General features: G+C 38.0%; 1 protein-coding gene and 1 pseudogene across 4 annotated transcripts in view; both read right to left on the minus strand.

The window, feature by feature from the left end:
- Positions 1-10,839, minus strand: part of ELOVL6 (ELOVL fatty acid elongase 6) — a 110,720-nt gene that overhangs the window by 61,807 nt on the left and 38,074 nt on the right. The window lies entirely within an intron of this gene.
- LOC120591254 (60S ribosomal protein L34-like) lies at positions 4,429-7,272 on the minus strand (annotated as a pseudogene).

Raw genomic sequence — 10,839 nt, forward strand, 5'->3', positions numbered from 1 at the left:
GTCGTATATTCTATGTATGGGTGTATGAGGTTAGTTAGGTGCCTTCTGCAAATGATTTCACTCATACACTATCTGTGAGTGTAGAGCACATAGCAACATGTAATATTTCCTCATTGGTTTTGGTGTTTATCATGCTCTTAAATATATTAGGCTCCCTCCCATCATGTGTCAATCACTGGTATGCAATAATGTCAGTTTCAGTTCTAAGAAAACATTCATTCACATTCCCAGCCAATAAGATAGAACCTGTAAAGATAAATTCTTAGCTCAGGTGAAACAAGTTTTTGAAGATCCAAGAAAGGTTGCACTGATGAGGATAGATAAGTGTGTGACATGAGTTACCAAGATTTTATACCATGACTCAGAGGTGAGATAAACTTTTTTTAAAGCACAGGCTTATCTTGCTTTATGCAACAGATTTACTCCAGGAAAACTGTGTACAATTTTTGTTAAACTAAATTGTTTTTTGAGAACATCTGGGGAGCTTCCCTACTTAAGAGGAATTTAATGATTATTTGTAAAGACCAAACCTTGTTATCGTATTATACATTTTCTCAAGTGAGGCGCATCTATACTGGATTGTTCTCTCTCCTTGTCAGCTGAGAGAACAGGATGCCTCTAGTGCCATCTCTTAGAAAGTCCTTGAGTCTCTCAAGAGATGCCACAACACCAGTGCAGACATTATAGTAAGTGATGTGCTCCACAGTTTTCCTTTGATTGGAACCCAGTTCCAATGGACTGGGTCATTAGCGAGGCTATCTGAGTATAGTGGTATGAGTGAACAGCCACCAATAATTATCTTTCTCCCTAGCTCCATTCTATCAATTGGTCTAAGGAGGCCATGTGATAGGGTTCTGGCAACGATATCCATTTGGAAGTGGCTATATGGGACCTCTTGGAAAGTTTAATTGATTTGGCTGACATGCCACTTTGGAGTTTTACTTCTTTGCATTTCTCTTTCTTGCCTAGTCACAGACCTGATGCTTGGGGTAGCAGCCATCTTATAGCTATGAGAGAAAGGAAAAGAAAGTGGCAGAGAAATATAAAATGAGCTTGATTTCCTGATGGCATCCTGGAGCTGCTTATCAGCTCTATAGTGTGTGCTCTGGACTTTCGTTAAATGAAACAAGAAAATCCCTGTACTTACTAAGGTTCTATCTGTTGATTTTACTCTTAATCAATACCTTAAATTTCTATTTAAACTTCTCTGAAAATAACATATCAAGTTTCATTGCTTGATATGTGGAATTCCCTGGTGATTTAATAACAAGAGTGAGAAACAGCAAGCCATTACTTCCAAAATGTATGTTTTTACATAGTGACATTTTCATAGCTTCCTTCTATAAAGGTGCTAAGTTGCCTGATCTACAGAAGCTCTGTTGGTACCAAAAAACAGTAGGAAAACAAAAAACAAAACTCCACACATTTCTTGGGCATTTTGGCCATAATCACTCTCATTTAGTTGAGCTGGATTGGTCAAATAAAAAAGACTGAGGGCTGGATGCTAAAGCAGAAGTGACACAGTGGCCCGAGGGAAAGTAACTATCCAGAAAAACAGGACACAAACAGGCGATTTCAAGTTACACAATTATAAGCATGAACAACCAGCCAAAAGAGTAAGCCAGTAGGAATTGGATAGTTCACTTTAAGCAAACATAGCATGTGGGCTAAAGATTGCAACAGCTATACTTATTCAAAAGTGAAACCTGTTTGGCAGGCTCTAGGATTTTCAGACTAGTTTATATACACATGACTATTAATCATTTTAGCATATCCAAGACAACAAATTTACATTTGTGCGTGCATGTGTATTTATGTCAGATATAAACATAGGTGAGTACTCAATTCTGTTCAAGTCGATAGCATGTGAGTTTAAGACATGATAAAGATCATTAGCGACTTCTCAATCTCACTCCTATATAGAAGCTCAAGCTGCACTGTTTCTTAGTTTTCTTTGTGTACAAAAGACTCTCTTACAGTTAAGGAAGACTCCTAAATCATTAATTCTTATATTATGTGTAAAGGCTACACCTTGGACATCAAATTGAAAATAATAAAACTCTTATAAAATATCCGCCACAATGATTTTCAAATCCCCACAAACAACCAGATGCCATGCACCATGGTTCGTGTTCCCACAGAGAGAAATTGTTCCAGGAGGGGAGATGGCATGCTCACCAGAAGACCGAGGAGAACAGTTTGGGCTGCTTAAATCAAAGTCATGTGCATTATTTCTAAATCTATTGAAATTGTTTGTTTATACTGCTTAAAACTTTCCACAGGATTTCTAAATCCCCAGTTCATTTCATGTATAGGCAATCTTTCCTGCAAAATTAAATTGCCTTTTGTAGACATGATATGTATTTACAGAATTATCAGTAACAAATCCCAGTTACTACAGTGTATGTGAATAAGAAAAATAGACTCAAAGGCTCCAGTTGATTTGTTAATTCGAAAACATTTGTTGAATACATATACTCATAAAAATTACCTGGGGGGGGTCTATTTAAAAAAAAAAATAGAAATTCTAATTCTGTAGGTCCTATGCGGGGGCAATAGCATGTGAGTGTGAGCAACAGCGCAGTGATTCTGACATAGGAAGGCCTGCAGACCCCACTTTGAGAGACATTGGTCTGTACTACTTTAGATGCCAGGGTCACAAATCTCAAACTGCTCAGTCTAGTGAGATAGATAAGTAAACAACTTTACAATGCTTTCCGAACATCCTGAGAGATATGAAGAGGGTAAGAGAAGGCATAAAAATGCAAGCAGAAGTGAAATTCTCCTACAGAAATAACCAGTTCTAAAGGAGGACAACCAGAGAAAAATGGGAGAAAAGGTGCTTTGGGGAGGAAGCATGGTGGCACAAGCGTTCCGTGGGGCCTGAACAAGAACTCTGGAATGACCACAGCACCGGATAGAGGAGTAGGAAATGAGTTTGGAGAAGTAAGAATGAGGTGGTATCCTGAATGATTTTTATGCCCTCCTGGAGCTACTTTTAGCTCCTGAAGGTGCAGGAGGCCCCTGAGGTTTTTAAGTGAGCGAGGAGGGCCATAGTTAGATTCAATTTTTAAAAAACCCACCAGGCAGCAGTACGTGGAGGACATTTATCTGGGAGGAATGTGACCTGATGGAGGTGGAGAGGCCAGGTAACTGCAATTTTCATCAAGAAGAAGCCTGTCCTGGGGAAGACAGACAAGGTGAATGTGATCTGAAAAATGATATCCCATCAGAATAATCATTCCCTATGTTTACTAAAATGAATTCAACAGAGCAGGTACAATAGACAGATCTTAACCGCCAATTTAATGTGGGGAGAGAGGCAAAAAAGAGGGTAAGTGATGATTCTTGGGTTTCTGGTTCGTCTGACTTGGTAGCTAGTGTTACTTTGGTGGGTGAGGAGTAAAGAAGTGGCATTTAGTATTTAGTAAAGATAGTTGATAGGACTGTAGAACTTACTGGTAGAGTTGGAAAGAGATTGATAGGGTGTAGGTCTTAAATGTCTGGGCTGAATGAAGATATCTATTTGGAAGGCATCCATGTCTGGGTGGTGGTAGTCGAAGTCACGAACATGAAGAAGGTCATCCAAGGGGTATAGTCTGAGGGTCAAGGTGGAGCCTAGCTGGGAGGGGCCATTACCATTTAAGGGGGAAGTGGAAAAGTAACAAACAGGAAAGAAGAAGAGATAACCAAAAGATCTAAGAAGAAAACCAAGGAGTGTAAAAGAAAAAAAGGTTAAAGAGAGGGCCAAGTGTCACAGAGGACTCAAGTCACACAAGTACTGATAAGGAAAGTCCCACTAGGACCTGAAGTGGCCTATCAGTGCCTCTTCTGTGAATGGTTCATTCATTTCTTCAACAAATATTGACCGAAGTCTCCTGGGTACCCGGCGCTGTGCAGATAAACCTCAAATCTTGACTGCCTCATCCTACTTTGAAAGCATAGAGAAAGCATTTCCATTTCCTTATAAATATTATACTCTGTAAAGTGTGAACAGAAAGTGAATTCGTATGTAAACCACTTGTTATTATTGCACTTGGACAAACAAAAGAAAGAGGCGAGGAAGGGAGGATGGGGCTTAGAGTGTCACTAGAGCTTGAGAGGAAAGTGGAGAAGGGGAGCAAAGGCCTGGCAGCATGACCTTCTCATCCTCTGACCTTTTATTCTGCTTAACTCTTTATTTATCTCCCACATCTCTTTAGGGAGTAAATTCCTAGGCCGAAGAGAAGCAGTTATTTCCCAATACACTCTTTTGGTATTTTGGAAAGAAGAAAATTAAGACAGGAAAGAAACAGTTAAACTCACCAAAGTAAACTAAAATGTTTCTGGGCTCTGAATATACTTTAGAGAAACCGCATCTCACAGTTACTTAGCACTGACTAAATGTCCCTCCCTCCCTCCCTCCCTCCCTTCCTTCCTTCCTTTTTTTTTTTAACATAATAAGGCTTTTGATTTTTTATTACTCAAAAAAGCTTCATATTTTTATTTAGCTTTATGATCCTGTGCCTTCAGCACTTTTGCAGTGATTTTCTAGCCCTCAATAATGAAAGCACACTTGATCTGGCCATGGCCACATTTAGTAGTCATGGATCCACCACAGGCTCCACTGGCATGTTTCTTTGTTCTAGACATAACAATGTTAGATCTCAGAGCACAAACTCCTCAAAGTCCGCCTGGACACACGCTACAAGTGGATTTTGGTGCTTTCTCAAACTTCTTGGTATAAAGGTAAACAATTCTATTACTGAGGTTCTAGATAGCTCCGTTTTGTTAGAGGCTATATTGCAGGAGAGCCTACTACGATGATATGTCAAACTCTGGACCACGCTAAATGCTTCTAGACACTGTCCCCAGAAGAGTATCCATTACTTAAAATTACTCTAAAAACTTAACCTCTAAACCTTCAAAATAACAATTAGAAAGCTTATTTATATAGCTTTAGAAAAATAGAAATTATAACAGAGTAAATCCTGCAATTATTTCATTTATCCATTCACTTATTCAGGAAATACTTATTGAGCTTTGCTAAAGATTACAAGTGTTAAAAATATGAAGTCTTTGAGCTCATGAAGCCTACAATCTATTGAGACATGGAAAGTAACAAATAACCCGAGGCCCCCCAACAATGTGGTAGTAATGCGTGCTGTGTACAGAAACGAAACATGGCAAGTGGCCAGGAGTGATAGGGCTTTATCAGGTGTGGTGGTGAGGAAAGGCCTCTCTCATATGTTAAATAGAAATATATGGAAATACATGTTTTAAACAATTAAAGAGAACATATTTGACTTCACAACTGATACCTAGTTCTGATCACGCAATGTGTTCCTTCCTTCGGAACTCCATCACTGAGACCTAGCAGTTGTCAAGCACCATGCTAAGCACAGTGGGGGACAAAGGCATTAAACCGTTTCTTGCCCTCAGCCTATTAACTAGTAGGAATGATCACACATGGAAGAACATGGTTGATCACAATAAAATTATTTTAAAAATTATGCTAAGTCAGCTGATGCAGTGATTACTTCAGGCTGTAAGAGAACCAGGCCTCTGGTAGGACCTACACCATAGCAGGAGAGGGAATGGTGGAGATCAGGACTCTGACATTCCGGAATGAAGGAAGAGTATGAAACAAGAGCTAGACAGGGACTGTCCAGAGAATGAGGATTATCCCAGTTTGATAAAAGCGTTCTATATTTGAAAGTGATAACATGAGAAATAAGGCTGAAGTGGGAGTTTGGGACAGAACAGTGTAGGGCTTTGAATTCCAGGCTAAAAATGTGAGGCATTTACTTTTGTTTACATTCACTGATAGACCTGGAAAATAGAACCTAGGACACTACTTTAGTATGTGGACGTATGACTGGGTGAAGATGAGAGAATCACCTTACGGCATCAAGGAAGTCACTGAAAATAATCTGAGGATGCCTAATAACAAGATGTTTTAACTTCAAACAGAGTCCAGTGTTCCTTAGGACTATTCTGGCCCTGTGCTAAGAACTTGATGTGGATTGCTCCTTCGATATTCACACCAACTCCACTAGGTGTGTGTACCACCCCCCTTTTACACATGAAGAAACTCGGCAAGGTTAAATAACTTGCTCAAGTTTGCACAAATAGTTAAGTTAACGGTGTTCTGGGTTCAAAGTGGCATCTGTATATTCGAAAGCCAAAGTCAGCACTGTGAAGGACAAAAGTTTTAAATGAATTAGCAAATCTGAGGAGTCAGAAACACATGTAATGAAGCTTAATAAGGACAGTTTAAAACGACAGGGTAGTAGCCAAGGGAAGAAGAAAAAGCACAAAAATTTTTAAATTTAAAAATAGATGAGCTCAGAGGCAGGTAAAGGCTTTAGTGGGAAAGAGGCCAACCAATGGAGGGACTGCAATATAGCACTCTATTCCCTTTCTGCATTCTTAATTTTCTCTCTTTCTCTTATAATCAACCTTGCCAAGGCCGCCTGGAAAAACAGTGAAGTAATCTGCTTGTCTTCTGCAGGGGTCTGATCCACATCAGACACCAGAGACAACTTAGTGTTCAGAAGCTCCTCAAAGATGAACAAAAGTTCAGAAAAATTAGATCTGTGAAGAAATATCAACAGGAACCAGGAAGAGAGAAGGTTGACCATAATTTAGTATGAGATTTTCAAAGAACTGACCTCTACTTTCATTAAAATCACCAGAAGAACTGCAATTAAACATGAAACTGAGTATAAGAGAAAATGAATTTTTCTTCTAAACTTAGATATGTGGTTAAGATGTTAACTTAAACAATATATATTGATTAATGATAATGTAAATGGTTAAGTCTGAGTTAATATGAAAAGTGTCTATAGTAGGCTCCTTAAAGTATTGATCATGAAGACTGTATATTCACAAACAGATGTACTGATTAAAAAATTTAGCTCAACACATTCTTGTTTCTCTAATAATATTGTTTCACAGGATTCTAGATATTTTAAATTCTAAGTGTTATTTTAGTCTTAATTTTCTAGTCAGTATCTCAAATTTCTCTTTCACTTTTGACATACCATGAATGCCCTCAGACGTTTTCTCTGGAGCTGAGACTCCTGAATTAGGAATAGACACATAAATAAAATACTTTAAGTTTCAGATTTAAGTTCGATCAGTTGCAAAGTTAAAGGCTGTGTGATAGTTCTGGGTAGAATTCCCACAAACAGGTTTAGAAAGGGCAGACAGGGCAGTCACCAGAACACTGCTAACGCGAATCCTACTCTGTAGGGTCAGTTCCTACACAACAGCTCCTCCATTGGTCATGGCCAGTCATCACAACCCATCAGCTCGAGGGTCAATCCCTCCCACTGATGAGCAAACAGCAACCAAGACTCAACTACAACAGGAGGGCACACACAATCCATATAAGAGACATACATGGAGCGCTGGCTCAGGTGACCAGAGAAGACTGTGCCATTTGGATACACAGCACATCTATTACATAAGGCAACTCTACTAAGACCAGGAGACATAGCAGCCCTATATAATAAATAGAAACAAATATAGGAGTCAGCCAAAATGGGGAGACAAAGCAACATGTCCCAAATGAAAGAACAGAACAAAGCTCCAGAAAAAGAACTAAACAAAATGGAGACAAGCAATCTACCAGATGCAGAGTCCAAACACTGTTTTAAGGATTCTCAATGAACTTAGGAGAAAAGTAGGTGAACTCAATAAGAACTTTTAACAAAGAGGTAGAAAACATAAAAAATGGAGATAGAAAACATAAAAAAGAACCAGTCAGAAATGAAAAATACAGTAACTAAAATGAAAAATATCTTAGGAGGAATTAACAGTAGATTGGATGAAGCAGAGGATCAAATCATCAAGTTAGAAGATGAGGTAGCAGAAAACATCCAATAAGAACAGCAACAAGAAGAATCCAAAAAAATGATGATAGTTTACAGGGCCTCTGGAACAACATCGAGCATACCAACATTCGCATCATAGGGATATCAGAAAGAGAAGAGAGAGGGAAAGAAATTGAAAACCTATTTGAAGAAATAATAATAAAAAACTTCCCTAACCTGGTAAAGGAAATAGACATATAAGCCTAGGCAGTGCAGAGAGTCCCAAAAAACAAGATGAACCCAAAGAGGCCCAGGCCAAGACACATCATAATTAAAATATGAAAGGTTGAAGACAAAGAATCTTAAAAGCAGCAAGAGAAAAGCATTTAGTTACCTACAAGGGAGCTCCCATAAGACTGTCAGCTGGTTGTTTAACAGAACCTTTATAAATATTTTCTTATTTACCCAGAATAACTAATTTGGTAAGATCTGCCATTGACCTCTAATTACACCAGCTGCACCCAATATACACAATGAACATTATTTTACCCTCTGAATAGCTGGCTCAAGGTCAGCTTTGGTTTTCTGAGTCTCACATTACCTTTGTGTTTCAGGTCCTCACACATTAATTTACTTGCAAAGCTGTTGTTTGAGACTGAATTAACACAATTAGCAGCTACATGACAACCACACCATGTCCAACTATATCCTAATATAGAGCACATAGAGAAGTTGGGAGAAGAGTAGAAAAGGTGAAAATTTAGAAGAAATAGAGGCCTAAATAGGAAACTTTGTTCTAGAAACGTCCAGGTATCTTCTGAGATTGTCAATGAAAGACCTGTGAACTCACATCAATGCAGAATTATTCCCTTCCTTGGAAGGCCAAGGGCACCATGGCAATAAGTATACACATCAAAGCTTGGCATCTGTGAAAATTCTATGGTTTGGTACTTATATATATAGGTCAAGAAGTATAATAAAACTAACTTCTCTGGTTGTCTTAGAAGACTTTGGAATAGACTTTTGGGTTAATAAGAGTAAATTTTAGTTGCCTCTGGCACTAGAACTTAGTGATTCTTTGACTCAGTCTGGATTAAATCTATCTTGGTTAAGTGTAAACCTGATTACTGGCTGATTGCCTTTAGTGACTCCTCACTTTACAGCTGCTTGCTCTTAGGAAGTTCACCATTATGACTAACTTTCTTTGGGGTAAAGTTGGAAATCAGAGGTAAAAGTCAAGCAGAAATGGAGCAAACTCACTTTCCACTACCTGGCAGAGGGCACATTTTTCCTATGAAGCATTAGCAACTATCCTAGCTTTTGTAACCTTTTTTTTGACTTTACTGTAGATGTTCTACCCATGTCAGTTAAGTTCATGCTTCTTTTAAGTCTACCTAAACTAAAAAAGGTAAAATCTAAGTCACTATTAACAGATTCCTCTTATTAATAGAATCTATTGTTTTTTTAACTCCTATTTATAGAATCTTGTTTTTTTTAACTCTATGATAATAGTAATATATACTATTAGTATATGAATTTATATACATGTAGTATATGAATTTATATATCCCTTTGGAAAATCACACAACACTTTCACTAACATTACATAAACTCCTAGACAACCCACTCTGGGGCAGTAACAAATTTGTAGAAATAACACAATAGGCAATGGGCTCACAGAGACTCAGAATTCCCAGCCAGCTAGCTGCAAGGATTTCCCCTTTCACTAACCTCAAAATAAGAAGATTGCGCACACTTATTTATATAAATATGGCAGGGTTTAACTATCTCATGTATCACCTATATTATTCCTGAGATGAAATTATTGCCATTTACAGATTAAAAACAACAGGATCTTAAGAACTTAACTAATAAATGACTAATAAATAGCAGATCTAAGCTCAAGAGTGCAATTCTTTCTTCCATCCACTTGACTTCTGCTCTAGTCATTACAGAAATGCATTAAGCAACACCCTTGCCTCCAATGATTGGGTTTCTCAAGAGCAGTGTCCTATTTCAGCAATACAACATGCTCTGTAATTTACTACTGATGTAACTATTTCACTAGGGATTTACTAGTAACCTAATTCAGTAAAACATGACTCATAAAAACCAATCAAATAGCAACCTTCTCTTTCTTCATGGCCTCGTGGTTGTACAGCAAGCTAGTAATATAATGTTTGTGGATCTGGGCCAATGACATATATACTTCACTAATTCCACAAATACTTATTAGACATCTATTATCTGCCAGACCCTATGCTGGGTGCTGGATATACAGTTCTGAAAAAGATAGACTCTGTGAGCTTCGCAGAGCTCATTCTGTTGAGTAGAGGAGTGACAGACATGAACCAACAAACAAAAATTACCACTATGATGTGTTTTGAAGGAAAATTACTTCTGGGAGAGACAATGTTTGTGGGAGGGGAGCTCTTTTAGATGGAGGATGAGAATGTCTTCATGAAGAGTTGGCACATAAATTGACATCACAAAAATGAGAAAGAGCCGGCCTTGAGTGAAAGAACATTCCAGGGAGAAGGAACTGCATACTGGAAAGCCCGAAAACTAGAGTTCAGTTTGTGTAAGGAGCTGAAAAATAGTCACTTTGTGAGTAAGACATAGTTGAGGTGGGGCATGTATGTTATAAAAATAGAGTCTTGAGGAGCTCTTAAGTATGTGTCCCAAGGCACCTGTTTGTCATTTATGTGCCTTCAGTCAGCCATGACTTGAATAATTGTGTTGTGATCCAAAAACTCTTACAGATTAAGCACATAAAACTAAAAATATGATAACATCAATAGACTACCTAAAACAAGAACAGTGTTCCATCTTTTTAAATGAAGATTTACATTAAGTTAAATCATTTTAATTATAGTGATAAGAATATATCCATTGATACATAGATATAGATAAACATCTCTAGTATTTTAGAAAAACTTCTTCTCTCTCAGCGTTGGAGGGAGTGAAACTTTCGCTTCTTGTAAATTTTAAGGAAGAAAGGTGAGATTATAGGGGCTTACTTTTTTGTGAGTGAAAATTT

Source organism: Pteropus medius, unplaced genomic scaffold (assembly GCF_902729225.1).
Source record: "Pteropus medius unplaced genomic scaffold, Ma_sr-lr_union100, whole genome shotgun sequence".
Taxonomy (NCBI): domain Eukaryota; kingdom Metazoa; phylum Chordata; class Mammalia; order Chiroptera; family Pteropodidae; genus Pteropus; species Pteropus medius.